The sequence below is a fragment of the Pongo abelii genome, chromosome 3, assembly GCF_028885655.2.
Source record: "Pongo abelii isolate AG06213 chromosome 3, NHGRI_mPonAbe1-v2.0_pri, whole genome shotgun sequence".
NCBI classification, from domain to species: domain Eukaryota; kingdom Metazoa; phylum Chordata; class Mammalia; order Primates; family Hominidae; genus Pongo; species Pongo abelii.
Window position 1 is genome coordinate 92,448,996 of NC_071988.2, and position 21,979 is coordinate 92,470,974.

At 40.1% G+C, this 21,979-nt stretch overlaps 1 protein-coding gene and 1 pseudogene across 2 annotated transcripts in view; one reads left to right on the plus strand and one right to left on the minus strand.

Moving 5' to 3' along the window:
• SLC4A4 (solute carrier family 4 member 4) overlaps nt 1-21,979 on the plus strand; it is a 385,603-nt gene that overhangs the window by 110,840 nt on the left and 252,784 nt on the right. The gene's annotated exons all lie outside the window — the stretch shown is intronic.
• On the minus strand, nt 14,824-16,487 carry LOC112133065 (probable UDP-sugar transporter protein SLC35A4; annotated as a pseudogene).

The following is a 21,979-nucleotide window of genomic DNA, read 5'->3' on the forward strand; positions in this document are numbered from 1 at the left end:
TACTGGGTAAATAACGAAATGAAGGCAGAAATAAAGATGTTATTTGAAACCAATGAGAACAAAGACACAACGTACCAGAATCTCTGGGATACATTCAAAGCAGTGTGTAGAGGGAAATTTATAGCACTAAATGCCCACAAGAGAAAGCAGGAAAGATCTAAAATTGACACCCTAACATCACAATTTAAAAGAACTAGAAAAGCAAGAGCAAACACATTCAAAAGCTAGCAGAAGGCAATAAATAACTAAGATCAGAGCAGAACTGAAGGAAATAGAGACAAAAAAAAAGCCCTTTAAAAATCAATGAATCCAGGAGCTGTTTTTTTTGAAAGGATCAACCAAATTGATAGACCGCTAGCAAGACGAATAAAGAAAAAAAGAGAGAAGAATCAAATAGAACCAATAAAAAATGATAAAGGGGATATCACCACCCATCCCACAGAAATACAAACTACCATCAGAGAATACTACAAACACCTCTACGCAAATAAACTAGAAAATCTAGAAGAAATGGATAAATTCCTCAACACATACACTCTCCCAAGACTAAACCAGGAAGAAGTTGAATCTCTGAATAGACCAATAACAGGATCTGAAATTGTGGCAATAATCAATAGCTTACCAGCCAAAAAGAGTCCAGGACCAGATGGATTCACAGTCGAAGTCTGCTAGAGGTACAAGGAGGAACTGGTACCATTCCTTCTGAAACTATTCCAATCAACAGAAAAAGAGGGAATCCTCCCTAACTCATTTTATGAGGCCAGCATCATCCTGATACCAAAGCCGGGCAGAGACACAACCAAGAAAGAGAATTTTAGACCAATATCCTTGATGAACATTGATGCAAATATCCTCAATAAAATACTGGCAAACCGAATCCAGCAGCACATCAAAAAGCTTATCCACCATGATCAAGTGGGCTTCATCCCTGGGATGCAAGGCTGGTTCAATATATGCAAATCAATAAATGTAATCCAGCATATAAACAGAACCAAAGACAAAAACCACATGATTATCTCAATAGATGCAGAAAAGGCCTTTGACAAAATTCAACAACCCTTCATGCTAAAAACTCTCAATAAATTAGGTATTGATGGGACGTATCTCAAAATAATAAGAGCTATCTATGACAAACCCACAGCCAATATCATATTGAATGGGCAAAAACTGGAAGCATTCCCTTTGAAAACTGGCACAAGACAGGGATGCCCTCTCTCACCACTCCTATTCAACATAGTGTTGGAAGTTCTGGCCAGGGCAGTTAGGCAGGAGAAGGAAATAAAGTGTATTCAGTTAGGAAAAGAGGAAGTCAAATTGTCCCTGTTTGCAGACGACATGACTGTATATCTAGAAAATCCCATCGTCGCAGCCCAAATTCTCCTTAAGCTGATAGGCAACTTCAGCAAAGTCTCAGGATACAAAATCAATGTGCAAAAATCACAAGCATTCTTATACACCAATAACAGACAAACAGAGAGCCAAATCATGAGTGAACTCCCATTCACAATTGCTTCAAAGAGAATAAAATACCCAGGAATCCAACTTACAAGGGACGTGAAGGACCTCTTCAAGGAGAACTACAAACCACTGCTCAATGAAATAAAAGAGGACACAAACAAATGGAAGAACATTCTTCAAGGAGAACTACAAACCACTGCTCAATGAAATAAAAGAGGACACAAACAAATGGAAGAACATTCCATGCTCATGGGTAGGAAGAATCAATATCGTGAAAATGGCCATACTGCCCAAGGTAATTTATAGATTCAATGCCATCCCCATCAAGCTACCAATGACTTTCTTCACAGAATTGGAAAAAAGTACTTTAAAGTTCATGTGGAACCAAAAAAGAGCCCGCATCACCAAGTCAATCCTAAGCCAAAAGAACAAAGCTGGAGGCATCACGCCACCTGACTTCAAACTATACTACAAGGCTACAGTAACCAAAACAGCATGGTACTGGTGCCAAAACAGAGATATAGATCAATGGAACAGAACAGAGCCCTCAGAAATAACGCCGCATGTCTACAACTATCTGATCTTTGACAAACCTGAGAAAAACAAGCAATGAGGAAAGGATTCCCTATTTAATAAATGGTGCTGGGAAAACTGGCTAGCCATATGTAGAAAGCTGAAACTGGATCCCTTCCTTACACCTTATACAAAAATTAATTCAAGATGGATTAAAGACTTACATGTTAGACCTAAAACCATAAAAACCCTAGAAGAAAACCTAGGCATTACCATTCAGGACATAGGCATGGGCAAGGACTTCATGTCTAAAACACCAAAAGCAATGGCAACAAAAGCCAAAATTGACAAATGGGATCTAATTAAAGTAAAGAGCTTCTGCACAGCAAAAGAAACTACCATCAGAGTGAACAGGCAACCTACAAAATGGGAGAAAATTTTTGCAACCTACTCATCTGACAAAGGGCTAATATCCAGAATCTACAATGAACTCAAACAAATTTACAAGAAAAAAACAAACAACCCCATCAAAAAGTGGGCAAAGGACATGAACAGACCCTTCTCAAAAGAAGACATTTATGCAGCCAAAAGACACATGAAAAAATGCTCATCATCACTGGCCATCAGAGAAATGCAAATCAAAACCACAATGAGATACCATCTCACACCAGTTAGAATGGCAATCATTAAAAAGTCAGGAAACAACAGGTGCTGGAGAGGATGTGGAGAAATAGGAACACTTTGACACTGTTGGTGGGACTGTAAACTAGTTCAACCATTGTGGAAGTCAGTGTGGCGATTCCTCAGGGATCTAGAACTAGAAATACCATTTGACCCAGCCATCCCATTACTGGGTATATACCCAAAGGACTATAAATCATGCTGCTATAAAGACACATGCACGCACATGTTCATTGCGGCACTATTCACAATAGCAAAGACTTGGAACCAAGCCAAATGTCCAACAATGATAGACTGGATTAAGAAAATGTGGCACATATACACCATGGAATACTATGCAGCCATAAAAAATGATGAGTTCATGTCCTTTGTAGGGACATGGATGAAATTGGAAATCATCATTCTCAGTAAACTATCAGAAGGACAAAAAACCGAACACCGCATGTTCTCACTCATAGGTGGGAATTGAACAATGAGAACACATGGACACAGGAAGGGGAAAATCACACTCTGGGGACTGTTGTGGGGTGGGGGGAGAGGGGAGGGATAGCATTAGGAGATATACCTAATGCTAAATGGCGAGTTAATGGGTGCACACAGCAGCATGGCACATGTATACATATGTAACTAACCTGCACATTGTGCACATGTACCCTAAAACTTAAAGTATTAAAAAAAAAAAAAAAGAACTAGAACTGAATTCCAAAGCCTATTTAGAATTCAGTTTGGTAGAGGGAAAAAAATAGTCAGTTTAGGTATCTCCATGGAAATGATATGTAGAAGTCTGTGGTATTTCTCTCATTCCATCTTATGAGTTAAAAAAATCAATCCTATTTCTTTTTTTTTGTATGGTTGGAATCAAAATATGCATAACCTTTGCATCTTTCAGCAAAATGCAGGCTGGTTCTTGACTTTTAGGCGGGCTGCTGGAATTACATTCTAGGTTCTCAGACTTTAGGGACTTAAGCTGATGCCTGGGCTGACCTTGGGAATGTGCTTTGTTATACCTCTGGGAGTAGCACTGAGCAAAGCAGGTGTGGGAGCCAGGATTCCAGTACAGGCAGGAAGGAGTAAATAATTAGGTTAGATAAGAAATTATTTGCCTTCCTTTCAGCAGGTGGACAAGCTAACAAGGAAAACATAAGAAAGGAAATAAAGCTCATTTAAAGACGGAAAAGGCCAATAATAGAATCACTTAAAAATTTTTATTGAAGAAAATGGGATTCCCTTGCACTCTTGTTTGAAATGTGTTTTGGATATGCATTGTTTTATACTGGATTTGGATATAGAATTATGACATTGTCCAGCCATAACAACTACTTTGTTAATTACAACTAGTTAGTGGATACCTGCTGGTACTGCACTGTAAGTAGTACCAACATATTCTAAATGTTCTTATGTAAGAACTAAAATGTTATTATGCAAGAGAAATTCCCTGCTTCCAAGGAGTTTTATAATCTAGCAGAGAGAGAACGTGTACATCCAACACAAGTTGAGAACACTTGCAAAGTAACATATCAATAAGTGGAAAAAAACATAGTGCAAATGGAAGTATTGAGTGATTAAGAGAGTGAAGCCAAAGATATGGGGCTGGCTGAGGAAGGATCTGAATTTTGAATTGGACAATGAAGGAGGAGAGAAACAAATTGGCAGACAGAGATAAGGAAGAAAGTCATATGTGAGGACATAGGTTTGGAAGTGAAGCAAGTCACATTTGACATGTTAGTGACAATAAGCAAGACAACAAGCACACAGGCTAGGACAAGGTGGAACTTCCATGGCCGTGGATAATTTGGGATGAATTTGATTATTGATTTGATTCAAGGGAAGTAGGAAAGTGCCATCGATTCTTGAGTATATGCAATGTGCTGAAAATGACAGATACTGGTAATTATTTAGGCAGCAACATCTATGATAGTTTGGAGTAGTGGAGCTAAGGGTGGAGAAAGTATTAGGGAGCTGTTTTGTAACCTAGATTTAAAGTAACGAAGGTTTAGAGGAGGGCTTTGGGAAAGTCTGCTGGGTTAGGAAAAAAAATGAGCTCAGTTTTTGAGATACTACTTTTCAGATGTCAGCAATCATATCCTGAGATGACCGGTCAGTTACTAGACAGGATTACAGTTTGAGAGCTCAAGTCTTGGCATTTGTGCAAGGTGATAGTTCAGTAATGCATGTGGAGTATGTATCATGGTGGTGACTATTGAGGGAGAAATGCAGAAAGCTGAGTTTGGAACCTTAGGAGCAGCTGCCAGCCAAGGGGGTGGAGGCAGGCAAAAAGAATAGTCAGCAAATGAGACAAAGAGGTAGTAGAAGAACACAGAGAACACCCAGGGAAACCATGCGAGGAGAGAATTTCAACAGTGCTAACTGAAGCATAGAGGTCAAGGGGATTGAAGACTTGAGAAAGACCTATTCGACTTCTCAAGGGAAAGGTCTTTGGAGGCTTAGAAAAATTTGTTTCCAGTGAAGTTTCAGTGCAAAAGTGCATCAGGGATTTTCTAGGTACTCTGCATGACAAGGGGATTAATGTTTAATAAATAAATCCCTTCTGTAATTGCTTTAGCACATATGACTGGGTATCTGGGTCTTCAGTATTTCAAGGGAAATGGTGAGGTCACTCCAGAAAGGAATTGAGGTTAGATTTCTCATATTATACAAACCCATCAGGTGATTTTTATATTATGTGGGAGAGAAACTCTCAGAGCTAAACTATTGGGCCTATTTAGATTCACAAGATCCTAGTGGCTCTGGGAAAAATCTTTGGGAAAATGTAAAACCTGAGCAGTGTTAGAAAGCCTCTTCTTTGGTCCTGTTATATGGTTTATGTTAATGAATTAGCTTGGAGTATTTGTCAGAGATGTTGAGTTGTGGAAAATAATAAAAATCAGATTAAAATTTACCAAAATAATTAATATCAATTTACATGGAAGTGGAGGCACCAAAGAATTTTGGTCAAGACAGAATCAAAGCTCCAAATTTAATGACCTACAGTTAACATCATGCCAAAAGAACAGAGCCATTTTGTAAGAAACAACAGTCTAGTTGAATAAATGGAGGTGATAAGTTAGATATGGTGAAGAACTCAAATTTTAAAAGGCAAGAGACACTTTCTCAAGACTTAAGAAGAGAAATTTATATTAGGAGATATATCTGATGCTAAATGACGAGTTAATGGGTGCAGCACACCAGCATGGCACATGTATACATATGTAACAAACCTGCACGTTGTGCACATGTACCCTAAAACTTAAAGTATAATCATAATAAAATTAAAAAAAAAGTTAGTTATAATGTGGGATCTGAAATAATAGTGATAAGATATTCATAACTGTGGCCATTAAAATCCATTGACCTATAGTTTTTTTGTTCATGCATGATTTTTTTTTTGAGACAGGGTCTCACTCTGCCACCCAGGCTGGAGTGCAGTGGCAGAATCATAGCTCACTGTAGCCTGGAACTCCTGGGCTCCAGCAATCCTCTCATCTCAGCCTCCCGATTAGCTAGGACTACAGGCATACACCACCACAGCTGGCTAAATTTTTGTCAATAGTGAAAAGGGAAAATAATGTCTTAGTTTTACTGTAAAATAGTATTGCCCTCATAGGCACCCCAAAAAGGTCCTCAGCCCACACTCCAAGAACTGATGCCTTAATACTATGCAATTCTCAAGTTGTTATTACTAATAAATTAAAAAATTAAAATTGTCTTTGCTGTATTTTTTAAAAGAGTGAAAATGTACTTTACAATTCTATATTACTTTACTATCAAATTGTGAATGGGTTCTTACCAGTGTTGTACTTAGAATTTCCTTTCCTCTCCTAGTTTTTATTTCTGTGGGTATAGTTGGTGTATCTATTTATGGATTATGTGAGATATTTTGATACAGGCATACAATGCATAATAATCACATCAGCGTTTATCCTTTCTTTGTGTTACAGACAATCCAGTCATACTCTTTTAGTTATTTTAAAATGTCCAATAAATTATTGTTGACTATAAAAAAAAGAAGAGAAATTTGTAGAAAGAAACCAAACTTCTAAATTTATCTTTGATTCAACTAATTAGCAGCAGTCTCAATTATAAAACCTGAATCTATAATATGATCTAACTTAGGTATAATTAGATGAAAATGTAGTACTTTTCTGGTGAGTTAAATATGTGATTTTTGATTTATAATCACATCACAACAAATTGGTTGAGAAAGAATGAAGGTAAAGAAGAGATTAAATTTTATTTTGACCTTTAGCTCAGTTTTATGTTCAGATGGTAGTTTCCCAGTTATAGCAAAACTGTACTTAGTCCCTCCTTAGTTCTAGGAACTAAGTTCTAGGAAGTAAGGAGGGACTAAGTACAGTTTTGGCATAATTGAGGGTGTGACTTTAATGTTTCTATAGATTTTCATATCTCTGCAATAAAACATGAATTGCTTATGCTGTTTCTCTGATATAAAATATAGAGTTTTCCAATGCTCTATAAAATGTAATTTAGATAGACGAACATGAAACTATTCTTAAACTTGGATTGCCTGGGATTCTGAAATTTTTCTGGTTATTTGTTCAAATTGATACCTGACTATGATATTCACAACATTTCTTGATTTTCCAAACAGCTGCTATACAATATAGGATGTATATTGAATTGAAATAATAAATAGGTGGGAAAAAATGAGAGGAAAAAAGATAGGTACAAACGAAAGAGGAAAGAACAAATGTAAATCATTGAATAGTTACGATCACATAGTGTGAGTATGTCTCACTTTTGGTTTTTTTTTTTTTTTTGAGACAGAGTCTCACTCTGTCACCCAGGCTGGAGTGCAGTGGTGCGATTTCAGCTCACTGCAACCTCTGCCCTCTGAGTTCAAGCGATTCTCCTGCCTCAGCCTCCCGAGTAGCTGGGATTACAGGCACCTGCCACTGCGCCTGGCTAATTTTTTGTATTTTTAGTAGAGATGGGGTTTCACCATCTTGGCCAGGCTGGTCTTGAACTCCTGACCTTGTGATCCACCCGCTTCGGCCTCCCAAAGTGCTGGGATTACAGGCGTGAGCCACCGCACCCGGCCTCAATTTTGTTTTTAAGATTTCTACCTGCCAAGGCAAAATATGAAACTTGACTACTTACTTGATTAATACAGACCACAACTTAAAAACAAATCATTTGCTTAGGAGAAACACAAGTATTATCAACATAAAATCCAGAAGGAGGCTGGGTAAGGTGGCTCATGCCTGTAATCCCAACACTTTGGGAGGCCGAGCCAGGTGGATCACCTGAGGTCAGGAGTTCGAGACAAGCCTGGCCAACATGTGAAACCCAGTCTCCACTAAAAATACAAAAATTAGCTGGGTGTGGTGGTGCACACCTGTAGTCCCAGCTGCTTGGGAGGCTGAGGCACAAGAATTGCTTAAACCCGAGAGGTGGTGGTTGCAATGAGCCAAGATCACACCACTGCACTCCAGCCTGGGCGACTCTGTCTTAAAAAAAAAAAAATCCAGAAAGAAATAAAGAAGACTTTGTCTAATGCAATTAATGACATCTTAACAACATCTTGATTAGAGAATAATCAAGTTTCCCAAATTCCACTGAGCTGGTTTCATGAGTTGGTAGACTGATGGTATCACATAAAAAGTCCTGCAAGGTCAATTCAGTAGTGGGGCTTCAGGTCCGGTTAGATAATTCTTTTAGAACTTAAGTTTGGGATAACTATTTTTCTTTCCACCTCATGTGTTTTGAACTTTCAGGGCATATATTACAACTTATAACGTATCCCTGTCACTCTCAGTCTGAGAGCTCATATTGAATGCACGCACTGTGTTAGCTGTCATCTCACTGTGAATCAGCAGGAAGGGTAAGTTTTCATAACATCAGTGAAGGATGAGGTAATTATTATGCAATCGATTTTTGGAACACATGATAAAGAAATTCTGAGAAAAAAGTGAAGGTCTTCAGTTCCCTAATGGATACAAAGGAGAACTTAACCTGACAAAAATGTCCAGGAAGAGTTTGTATGTTCCCCTAAAAATGGAAGCATATTAGTAACTACCTTCAATTCTTTCTGGAATGAGGGGAACATTCCAAAAATAAACTAAATAAAATAAGCAGTAAGATTTCTTTGAATTTAAGGGAGAAGCACATTCTCCCAGTTAAGAAAGGTGTCTTCTGTGAAGCAGCCTAGGGCTACAGTCAAACAGATTCCCACTGACAGGTGTGGAACTTGTCTTCACTCTGCAGAATGGCCTGTTCATTGTATTTCCCTTGGCATGTGATTCAGGTTGTTGGAGACCTTGGTAAACTCATCATATTAGATCATGGGTTGATGTAAGTTCATGTTTGGATGTTTTAAAATTGGTTGGAACCTGGCTAGGGGAAGAATGTATGTCTACAACTGGCCCTGAAAGAGATTAAACATGTTTGAAATGTCTTTTTAATGGCAGTGGAGTGGGTAGTAATATTTCTTTTGCTGTGAGCTAGCAAGTGTGCCTGTTAGGAGAGCATTCCCGAACTCATGATGAATCAAAGACTGATTAACTGTACTTTAAGTACGGCATCTGGAAATTGCTTGTGAGAGAGATTTTGCCATTAATTACAGAAGACACATATGTCACTGGATTTAGGACCAAAGACAGGGACAACCCTTTACCAAACTGATTTCTACTTTATTGTGGGTCCTCTTTTAATGTAAACTTTAGGACTTGTTGCTTCAAAAGTAGTTGGCTTTCTTCTGCTAGTGATATGTAAAGAATGAATGGTGCCCATAATTGTTATAAATATAATATGCAGAGTTATATTTAATTTATAACATAAGTCACCAGTCAAAAAGACAGTTTAGTTTTTTCCTATGACAAAAATCCAATCTTACTCAGTAAAACAAATGATTTACATACAACTCATTGCTTTTCTGAGACTAGTATTTACTGTGCTGTAATTTCAGGCATTTAGGTTTGCTGAAGGCATAAGGTATACTTTTTTAGACGTTAAATTTTTAGATATGGTTGATTGGGGGAAATTAACAATTTCAGTGTTTGAAGTGGTAAACAGCTCATTTCTGCAGGGAGTGATAATTGGGAATGTAGATCATTGGAGATGGACTGAATTTAGGAACATCATGGTTGTAGATGTGGATTTAGGAGTTATCTGCTTAGATTTCGAGTCTTTTCCCATGATACTCTAACTCACAGGAACGGAACTGTTGCTGTATCTCTCTATACTTACAAATGGTGAGGGATTATCTCTTGAGCTGAGGGGACAGATTAGACCCTGGAGCTGCAAACCCTAGGTGTATATCCAGCAACCCCTGGACTGGTACTTTCATTTTGGGATGTATACATCCTTTTAAATACCAACAGAAGAAATTTTCAGAGGTTTTACCTTGATTTTCCTAAAAGAGGAAGCAATCATAGAACTGAATTCCTTTTCATAATTCTTCAAAATTGATTGGAGAAGAAAATTGCCTTTTCTCTCCTGCCTTTTCATTTTGAGGAACCCTTAATGATGTCGCTTATTTTAAATCAAAGATTCTTATTTATTGCAGCATCTGCTCAGTCCTCCATTTCTTCCTTTCCTTTCCTCTCCTCTCCTCTCCTCTTCTTTTCTTTTCTGTCTTTTTTTTTTTTTTTACATGGAGTCTTGCTCTGTCACCCAGGCTGGAGTGCAATGGTGTGATCTCGGTTCACTGCAACCTCCGCCTTCCGGGCTCAAGTGATTCTTCTGCCTCAGCCTCCAGAGTAGCTGGGATTATAGACACGCACCACCATGCCTGGCTAATTTTTGTATTTTTAGTAGAGACAGGGGTTTCACCATGTTGGCCAGGCTGGTCTCGAACTCATGTCCTTACATGATCCACCAGCCTTGGCCTCCCAAAGTGCTGGGATTACAGTCGTGAACCACCATGCCTGGCCTCAGTCCTCCATTTCTAAGGCATTGTATCATTCAGTGGTTGTTTAATAACCTTAGACAAAATCTAAGGTTTAATGACCACTGAATGATACAGTGGTTCAAGAATACAATGATACAGTGGTCCAAGAATTGAACCAACTCTTTTTAACCTGTTTTTTTTCCATTTTCTTTCTTTTTATACCTTATACAAATAAAATATGACTGTGTTTTTATTTTCATAGTATAAACAATATGGAAAATAAAAAGCTATATGATACAGAGCATAAATAATGGAGCAGAAAGTGAAAGTCTCTCTTCAGACATTTGCCCTGAGCCTACTGAAGAGTTATTCATCTACTCTCTTCTCTTTGGATTTACATGCATTTAAGTGTACATGTAGAAAGATACTAACTTGTGTTTTGCAATAGATATAAGTTGACTTGTCTCATGTATAATGATATAAACTGTTAACCTGAAAATTCACTTTGTACCTCTTAATGGCATGCAGCATTTCTATATTAAAAGAAACATCTGGAAAAATAGCAAAACTCTACATTCCTGAAGTTTATTTTTATTCAGAGTTGGGTGTATTTTTTTGGGGGGGAACCATTAGTACTTTTATACATGGTAGACTAAATTATAATGTTTTAAAAATCAAAAGGTATTTGGAGAGATGGAAATAAGATTTGATGATTTCTACTAATTATATGTATTGTCTCCTTAATATTTTCTTAATTTAAAAAGGTGGTTAACTTATGTGTGTTTGGCATATTTTTGAGTTGATAATCTCAAATAATTCTTCACTTATTACACATACTTGAAAATCTGCTCTCTCAGTTTTTCAAGTTAAAAGTATTCTGTCCTTGTGGATCTGTCATTTCACAGACATATCTGTTTGCCTTGTTGGCTAGGTGATAGAAAATAAAGGGCAGAACATAAGAAATTATCCTTCATTGGATATTAGTTCGTTCTCTCATCTGGATTTTAAAGTATTACTGGAAAAAAATATCCTCTAATCTTCTATTAAAGATAAGATAAGTTCTTACAATGTATAGGTTGTTTGTAGGACTGAGAAGTATTGGAAATATGTCTTGGCTCAACTAGTTGGCCACCCTTGAGAGCCAGTAATACCAAGTGGCTAAGCTTAGTTGCACCCAGTGGCAAGAGACATTCTGAGGTTTCCCATGTATTGGGAGGAGGCCCAAGACAAAGAGGTCCTTGTAAAACTCAGCTAGAGACTTGGCTGTGGGACAGAGTCCTAGAAGAATCTACATTAACTGTGCCCTGCCCAGAGGCATGCTGATACAGCCTTTGTGCTGGGAACCACCAGCATCATGGAATGAGTTTGCTTCTCCAGGTAGACACTCTGAGCTTCTTTTGCTTACTGACCCTGTTACTACCCCTAAGCGCTGCAGCTGCTGTGTAGCATCATATACCTTCTCTGCAAAGTCATATTACACTGAGATTGTTAGAAACTGTCCGTCTTTTGTTTTCATGTGTGTGGTTGTTGCTGTAGAAGACAATTACTTATCCTTACATCTACCTTTCTGGCTTGATACACACACACAGACACACACACACACACACACACACACACACACACACACACTCTTTGGCAAAATAAATGAATGTATTGGTGAATCTTTTTTTTTTGAGACAGAATCTAGCTCTGTCGCCCAGGCTGGAGTGCAGTGGCGTAATATCGGCTCATTGCAACCTCCGCCTCCGAGGTTCAAGTGATTCTCCTGCCTCGGCCTCCTGAGTAGCTGGGAATACAGGGATGTGCCACGACCCCTGGCTAATTTTTGTATTTTTAGTAGAGACAGGGTTTCACCATGTTGGTTGGGCTGATCTAGAACTCCTGACCACAAGTGATCCGCCTGCCTCAGCCTCCGAAAGTGCTGGGATTATAGGCTTGAGCCACCATGCCCAGCCAGCATCGGTGAATCTTACGTATAATTTTAAAATTAACCAATACATTAATTTCTTTTGGCAAAGTATAAAAAGTATAGGATTTGAATTTAGAAGACCTTCGTTCAAGTTCTGCTTCTGCCACTTAATAGTACTGTGACCTTTCTGAGGCTCTGTTTCTATTTTCATTCCCCATCTTGGTTGAGGCTTGTGAGCTTCAAATGAGACAATATATTTAAAAGCATTTTGTGAACCATCAACTGCCACACAAATGTTGATTATTGTTAATATTTTGTATTTAGTCTCGCTGGTACAATAAAAAGTTAGAATAAATGCCCCATGAGTTGTCTTAATTCCAGAGAACACATATGAACTAATATACCCAGCTTGGGTAATCAAAAGGTATATTTATATAAGGGTTACTGCTAAGCAGTGACAATCACAGGTGTGCTAATTTCATGCTGGGATCTGCAAGCAGCCTTAGGTGGAGAAAGGAGGAGGCACAGAACAGAGATAAATAAAGGCTTAGTTTCTACACAGCCTTGTGAAAGACTGTGTTTTAAGGGTTGAGTTCAACCCTTAAGGTTGATGGTGTGTTGTAGTTTATATTGATGCTTAAAGAGTAAAATTCATCAATTTTTAAAAGAATAGTTTTATGAGTCACCAAATATATAAATATGATCAAATGTGTATTCCACACTTTTCAGAGAAATTATGTAGCTCTTCTGGTAACAGTGAGAGTCCTTTGCTTACACAGTCCACAACATAGGCAAAGAGATTCAGTTTTCCTATGGCAAGTTTCACATCCTGGAAAATGTTTCATCAGTTGGGCACTGGGGCCACCTCTAGGTTAGACAGTGTCAACGGGAGGTAGTTCAGGTTCGGATGTGGGTAGGGTCTGTGCTTCCTAGTTTGGAGAAGGGTTTCTGATGATGAGTTGGGATTTGGTTTTCATTCTTCTGGCCTCGTAGATGAGTGGCCAGTTTCATTTCATTGCTTGGCTCTATCTTCAGTTTATGTGCTCGTTCTTTCCATTGGAAACTCCTTTAACTCTTCTGCTGAAAATGTTCTCTAGGGTTCAACTTTAGGGAAATCTTAGCAAATTTTATTTATTACTCTAGCTATTATGTTTATTTTCATAACAGCTTTTCTGAAGGAGGACGTCTAACACATCTAGGTGTTCATAATGTGAACCTCATTTGTATTTTCAGAGAAAAGTTTTATCTTGAGTTTGAATGAACTGTGGAATTAGCTGAGTTAAGAGACTCTCATTTTTGCTATCCATGAGGCAGAAAAGTGGTGTGAAGGGTATATGACTTCAGCCAATTGACTACTGACCAGTCTTTCTATTGTTTAGGCCATAGGAAATAGGGCATTTGGAGACAGGTGGTAAGGAAATGAGTAGCACTTTTGTGTGTGTAGTTGTAGGAACCACTGTACACCCTAGAACACTTTACTAAGACCTTACTGCTTATGTAATTGAAGAGACATTGATTGAGCTACAGGTACCTGGTCAGACATTGAGAGGCCTGTACCTGGTCTCAGGTTGCTCTGTGTAGAGCTTCCCCAGGCTGTTGGGAGCTGGGAGACTGCTTCGCCTGGACAGGACCCAGAATAAGAAGCATGGTACCTCCTATAAGCCTCGGAGTAGGCTGTGGGCTTCAAGATGGCTCTCAGGATGATCAGAGAGGTCAGGAGTGTAGGCTTAAGCCAGGTCCCAGGGCCAACATTCTCTGAAATGAGTCAAGCCCCAACCCTCTCTGGGGTTTCCAGAACAAAGGTTGGATGTGGGGAGCCAGCGTTGTGGAGAGGGCAGGGGGCATGTCTCTAGGCATTGCTGGGACTGAGGGAGATTGTCAGAGTGGCTGGGGTAATGTTTGTGTAATCTGTGGCAGTTGGTCCTTCCTGCATGACAGTGGGAGGTTGAATGTCCCTTATGGGAGAGTCATGCACCATGGCTGGGCTGGAGCAGCCAGCCAGAGGGCGTTGGGGCAGTGGCTCTGCTGGGGTGACCAAAGTAGGCAAGGAAAGCCACTTGTTGCGCACACCCCATTTGGATCAACTGCTTTCATGCAGGATGAGGCAGGGATAGGATCATTTCTCAGACCCAGGTATTGATGTTTTCTTAATTCTTTAGTCTGGAAGAACTTGATGAGAGGGCAGGAGGATGATAAGAATTTCCTTAATCAAACCCATTTTTCATGTCTCCTAGGGCTACCCCTTCATTTGCACATCTGCAGAGAATAACCTGACTCCTCTCACTTCTCCAGCTTTTCTCACAAGGCAGTTGTTACTGGACTGCTGAGGGAAGTGGAAGGGAGGCCTGGGAGGGGGCTCTGATGGTGGCATCCAATCTACAGGGTCTGGAGTCAGGGTGAAGGAGGTCAGGGACTAGCGGCTGCCATAGCACGGGCACACGGCCAGGCTAATGATGAGCGGCATGGCCAGGAAGAAGGTGGCTGTGAGCTGCAGCCACAGCAGGACTGCTGAGAGCACGGCGATGACCACCAGTAAGCAGGACACAACGAAGAGGCATGGGATGCTGCTGCTGTGCTTCATGACAGTGGACATGACATGAGCAGTCCATTTAGCCCTGGCTCAGCACCACAAGTTTTGCCCATGCTGACAAGCCTTCCAGGAAGCCTGGGCCGGGGCCACTAGCGGCATGCAGATCTAGATTCAGGAGCACACCAAAGGTGTAGAGGAAGACATTCTGAAGTGCCAGGGGCAGCTGCCGTCTCTTCATAAGCAGCTCTGTATGCAGTGACGACAGGCTTGAGATCAGGCAGTCCAGGATGAGGAGCAGCAGGCCCAGCAGAGTGATATGTAGGGGCATGGGGCTGGCAGCAGCTTCTGGAGGGGGCCTGGGAAGGGTGTTCCCAAGTTCTTACAGGCCATCTGGTGGATAGCAGGCCCCCGCAGCCATCAGCAGCAGCAGTGCTAACCCCTGAGGTGCAGAGAAGCAGTGCTGGAGGCAGAGACAGTGGAACAGGGCCCGCTTCCAGTCTTGAGATTGCTCAGCACATGGTAGGTGCTGGGGTCCATGTCACACTGAAGATAGATCACCAGGTTGTTGTTAGTGCCATAGATCAGGGCTGATCGTGTGAAGGGAGCAGCTTAGTGCCAGAGTGGGGGCCCCCTACAGCCATGCTTGTCAGCCCACTAGAAGGGAGAAGGTGCTTAACAGTAGCTTGGTCAACTCAGCTCCACAGCTGAGGAGGGCTGGAAGGACACTTGGCTGTCCAAATGGCACAGTGCCATTATGGGGGATGGGCACCATACGTGGCAGTGGATAGGAGCAGCATCAAGGTCCACTACACTCATACCCACACCAGACCTTGGGTGGCTGGTGTAGTTAGCAAGGGGAGTGGGATTGCAACACATTTACGGGAAATCAAGTTATGGAGCCACCTCCCAGTAGGGAGGAGCCGTGGAACATTGCCAGAGAGGATACTGAGGATCAGAGTCATCTGTCAACTCCATAGTCAGGGCTTGAAGAGTAAGGGGCTGGTGGCCCTTGAAGCCACAGTCTTGGGGCCAGTCTTAGGGAGTTAGGAGAGGGAAGAAGGAATCCAGGGTGCAGGCTGACAAGGCACTGTGCACACTCTGCAGGAAGGGAGGCAAGGATAAAGGCGGCATGAAAGTTGGAGAAAAAATGGATGACAGCCAGGGAATCCAGATAGTGTCTCTACCTGCAGGCCCCAGCTCCTTATTCTGCCTCCCTCATAGCATCTACAGCTATTCGAGCCCTTGCATAGTGACTGCAAATAGTCAGTCATTCAATGTCATCTCCATGTTGGGCACAGCATAGCCTGAGCTGCATAGATTGCCAGCGCAGGTGCCCCTTGCAAAGCCCAATACTGCTGATGTCTTCAGTTTGGCCACCACAGCCAGCCAGGAATCCCTTGAGGAATGGGGAGGACAACAGCGAGCCATCCCAGCCACCTCTGCTGTTGACTTCGTCTTCCATGTGCCACTGCAGGCAACCCAGCTGGTTCTCGAGAAATGCCAGGTCCTTAAGCTTAGGGACTTGGAGAATCCTTGTCATCTGTCATCTTCCCTGCCAAACTTCTGAAGAGCACTTTCTATAAGTCAAAAGTAAGACAGTCTTAGTTTTGTTCTCTATATTTGATGTTTGGTGCACTGTAAAAGATGGCATAGCTTAGTAGGATGTTATTTTATTTCAGTTGCAAGGTAGGAAGGGCACTGATAATTGTAGAAATGGGGAGGGGGTACATATATGAGTCTGAGGCTGTATATTTAGTCTTCTGAGCTTTGGAAATGGAGATGATTTTTTTTCAGTCTTAGCAAAGGAAGTATTTTAAAATTTCAGAAACAATCAGGCTATTAATAAAATGTTTAAGTGGTAGAAAGAGCAATGCACTAAGAATAATGATTTTTTAAAAATCTTGATTCTGCTAGTAACTTGCTGAGCCTGGAAAAGTCCTTTAATGTTTCTGAACCTCAGTCTTCTTACTTATAAAATGATATTTCTATATAACTTAAAAGGTCCCTTCCAGACCTAAAATTCTGTGACTGATTTTTCTCTATGATCATAATGATTCTTTGCTTCCTTCCACAGAGTATGAAGGTAACAGGTATCCCTTATCAATGAACATTACCTTTAAACGTATAAAGCAGCAAACTGTGTTGCAAAGGGAAGGTATGGAAATGAGCTGTGAATCTTGAATCTAATGGGGTTGCCTGTAGCTCATTCTCTTTGATGTGCGCTACCTGCAGTGTCCACTCCTGGTGTGCTGTGACTCTGGAAGAGAGGCACTCGGTCTTGAATGTGTAGTTTTTGACAGCCTGTTTCTAGATGGGACACACATCTAGACACACGTCATTTCAATGGTGACCTTCAAGGGCAATGATGCCCCAGCCTTCAGTGTGTAACTCTTAGGTAACACTAAAATTCGAACTTGGCAACCATGTAGAAAAAGAGGATAATGTCATGTTAGGCCTAAATAGGGTATTTTGGGGATGGAAAACATCAAAGTCTATACTCTACCCAACTATAGATTTTGGTAAATGGATTTGAGACAGATTGTTTTTCAAGCTCCATTATGTTTCCTTAGATTTTTTCACTTTTTGTAGTAATCACTTTTTTTCTGATGTTTACAATAGTCTGTTATAAATGGGGCTTACCATCTGCCATTAAGGAAAGTATAAAAATCAGGCTGTGCCAGTCTTTTTCTCTCCATAAAGTAATTTCCATCAGACCTCATTTTCCTCTGCTTTAATCTCTTCTGCGAATGTGGTAGTGATCTTAAGTCATACAGCTTGTAAGGTGAGGCACATTACAGATACCAATCTGAGGATTTAGCTGGGCAAGGGAGGGAGAGATAAATGGTAAGAAGGGAGGTAGAGGAGTTTATTGATTACTCATGTAATGCTTCGTTGTGAGTAAAGAAAAGCAGATTGGTCATCTATAATAAAATGTAGCCCAAATGGCATTTGCACAGTTGTAAGGTTTATTTCACAGCAAATCAGTATGCCTATTAGCATTTCACACATATCCCTGTCTCTCTGTCAAGAATGTTTGCAGATTCTTTGTTGTTCATGCTTAAAGGCACTTTTTATCTTCTGGTGTCTTGCTAATGGACCTCCTCTTGAAAAACAACTCTTCCCATCTACACAGATGAATCTCTTCATGACTACTGTGTTTCAGTTTTTGATTAGCTCCTTGGGAATGACAGTTTCTGTTAGGATTAGCAGAATAAGATGGGAGGCCATAATTTAACATTGTAATTCAAGATCAAAATCACAGGCTTTTGTGTGACTTTGAAGTCTTCCTGCTCCTTCTAAACAGAATTGCAGCTATAGCATCCCAGATAGGTGTTTTCAAATCTCTTTTTCTTTCCTTCCTCTTCTTCTTTTACTTCCCTTTCTTCTTCCCCACCCTCCCTTTTTTCCTTTTTCCCCTCCCTTCCTCCCTCCCTCTGTCCTTCCTTTCTTCTCTGTATTTAAGTACTTCCAATAAAAACACTGACACTTGTCTGCATCTTGAAAACCCCAGATTCAGTTTCATCAACATCTGTTGAATGCCTATTATATTCTTGATTCTGTGCTAGGCCTATTCCTGTGCATTGTCTTATTTAATCCCCATAACAATTATTTGAAAAAGCTATTTCATTCCCATTCCATCGATGAAGAAACTTTGGCTTGATTCACAGAGCTAGTGTGTGGCAGAAGCTGAATGTGAAATTAGATCTTCTGAATTCTTCCTTTACTGGGTAGAAACTCAGTTTCATATGGGAAGTTGTATTACGGTTCTCCAGAGAAACAGAACCAAGAGGGTATATGGAGATACACATGTGCGTATATATATTTATTATAGGAATTGGCTGTTGTAATTATGGAGGCCGAAAAGTCCCACAATCTGCTGTCTGCAAGCTTGAGACCAGGGAAAGCCAGTGGTGTAATTCATTCTGAATCCAAAAGCCTGAGAATTGGGGGGCCAATGTCCTGGTCTGAGTCTGAAAGCCCAAGAACCAGGAGCGCTGATGTCTGAGAGTAGGAGAAGATGAATGCCCCAGCTTAAATACAAAGGTGAATTCACCTTTCCTTCATCGTTTTGTTTGATTTTGTCCCTCAACAAATTGGATGATGTCCAAGCACATTGGTTGGGCAACCTTCTTTACTCAGTCTACTGATTCAAATGCTGATCTCGTTCAGAAGAGGCAAACCTAGAAATAATGTTTTACCAGCTATCTGGGCATTCCTTAGCCCAGTCAAGTTGACACATAAAATTGATTGTCACAGAATTGCTATTATAAAAGGAACTGTACCTTAGTGTGGAAGCAAGCCAGCTATGATTAAATGAGAACATGTGACCAAATTCTGGGTCCAGATTCTCAATGACTGATTCAGCCTTGGGCAAGGTTTTGATCTTTGTATTTTAGAGTCTCTACTGATTAAAAAGAGATAGTAAAAGTTGTCTTAGAGGAGTCTTAATCTATAGCTGTCTGTATTTACTGAAAAACCTTACTTTTACAAAATTTTAATTTTGTGGACAACTTGGAACTCTTTAGTTGGGAAATAAATTCCAGCATAGTTGTTTTTATAGCACCGCAATTAATAGAGGTTATATTATCTAAATCAATTGTTAACAAATATGCTCAGTTACTGGGCAGAATCTTAGTTGATGGGACTATCAATACATATTTGTTGAATACCTACTATGTGACTGACACCTTACATTCATGAGCTCATTTAACCCTTATCATTTCTGTGAGTTCTCAATTACTTGCCTCAAAGAATGAGGCTCAGAGGAATTAAATAATTTTTCCAAGGTCGCATAACTAGTAGGTGGTGAAGTTGGGATTTGGATCTTTGAATGCACAAAAATAGCACAATTATTACTAGTGTGGGATTTTCAGTTAGATTTAAGTTCCAGTTCTGTCTCTTACTAGCAGTGTAACCTTTGGTGAGTGACTTAATCTATCTAAACCTTCATTTTTAGATTGAGCTACTTAACAGGTCAGTTCCATTCCAAAGATTCAATTGCAACTATCCCTTTAGCATGGCCTGACACAGTAAGTGAGGTATGCAATGGCACCTGCTTATAAGGGTTTAGCATGTTAAATGAAAGATGAAGCATAAAGATGAAAAGTGAGCATTTTTTTCATAATGTATGCTAAAATGTTAAATCATGCAGTTTTAGCAAAAGATACTAGTGTGGTGCATGTGTTATATTAGACAGAACTTTGGAGTAGAGCTGGGATATGCAAAACCTTTCCCCATCTTTACCACTAGCACACTGTGAATCTCAGAGCATATTATTTCACTTCCGTGTCCTCTGTGTTTCATCCATTCATGCATTCATAAAACATCTACAGAGAGACAGCAGTGTGTCCAGGCACACTGTATGAGGAATCTAGGAACTGGAAAAGGAGCTAACACGTGGCGTCTGTTCCTGTCATGGGCCAAGGAACTTACAGCCTAATGGGAGGAAAGACAGACATACGAAGATTTTATAATGCAGTGTGAAAAGTGGTATTATAGTGTTCAGAACCAGGGGAGGCTTTATGGAAGAGCTGACAATTGAAGAAGTAATGAAAATAAGAAGGGACTCTGCCTTATTCATCTTTATAGTAATATTTCCTAAAGCATTGAGTGCAGTGCCCAACACATAGTAGGCACTCAGTAGTGAATTGGATACTGATTTGCAAGCTGGACTTGTTTTCAACAACCTTTCCTTCCTGTGTTTCTTGTTATAGCTCCTCTACCTCTTTAGGGAGCTCCACAGGGACTCAGTTCAAGTCCCTAATTCTCTTAGTGACAGTACACCAGGGTGGTTAAGAGCATAGGTTCTGAAGTCAGACTTCCTGGTTTCAGTTTCTGTCTTTGCTATTTGTTAGCTGACTGACCTTGAGCACTTACATAGCTTTCTGTGCCTCTGTTTCCTTGTCTATAAAATGGGATAATACGCCGGGCACGGTGGCTCACACCTGTAATCCCAGCACTTTGGGAGGCCGAGGCGGGTGGATCATGAGGTCAAGAGATTGAGACCATCCTGGCCAACATGGTGAAACCCTGTCTCTACTAAAAATACAAAAATTAGCCAGACGTGGTGGTGCTCGCACCTGTAGTCCCAGCTACTCAGGAGGCTGAGGCAGGATAATCGCTTGAACCCAGGAGGCGGGGGTTGCAGTGAGCTGAGATCACGCCACTGCACTCCAGTTTGGCGACAGAGTGAGACTCCGTCTCAAAAAAAAAAAAAAAAAAAAAGATCATAATAATACCTAGCATTATTAAATGGAAAAAATTAAATGCAAAGAACTTTGAATTTGAATGGGGACTAAGCACTAAGAATAGTAATTGCATAATGAATGTTAGCAATTTTTATTTTTCATTTTGATACATTTTGTGCTGAGTTCATTTATTAGAGTACCACTTCGCAAATACTCAGTTACCTGCAAAAATAGAATTTTTCTGATTGACAGTGATCAAAAAGAAAAGGTGACTTATTTTAGGAAAGATGTTGCTTTTTCTTCGCCTGTTCTTGCTTTAAGGCATGGATCATAAGGTCCTAGTTCATGTCATAAGGAGCTCACATGTATTTTGCTAATTATAAGTTATGCTTCTCAGTGACCGTTTTAACTGTTAAAATGACCTCCAGATTCTGATTTTTCTTCACTCTTTATTAATAGTTAACAAACTGTTTAATGCGCACTAGCGCAGTAGGAAAGCCAAGTAAGCCTGAAGCATTTAGAAAATGGCATGTGAATTAGTTGTAAACTGTTTCAGTAAACATTAAATAGGTGGCAATTACTTAAAGTGATTGCCTAAGTTTCATTAAAGTATTTAAAAGAAAAAATATGTGCTTAATGCTGCCTTAATTATAAGGAACTTATTACAGTAGCTTCCATCTAGGGTTTACCAAATTAGCCTAATTCATAACCTCACCCAGGGCATTTTATACACATGCATTTTATACACATTTCTGATTTCCTCCCTCACCCCCTGCCTCACTGAGACTCAGACCTGGTAATCTGTGTTTTTAATTATTTCAGGTGAATCGCTGATGAGACCTGGTTGGAAA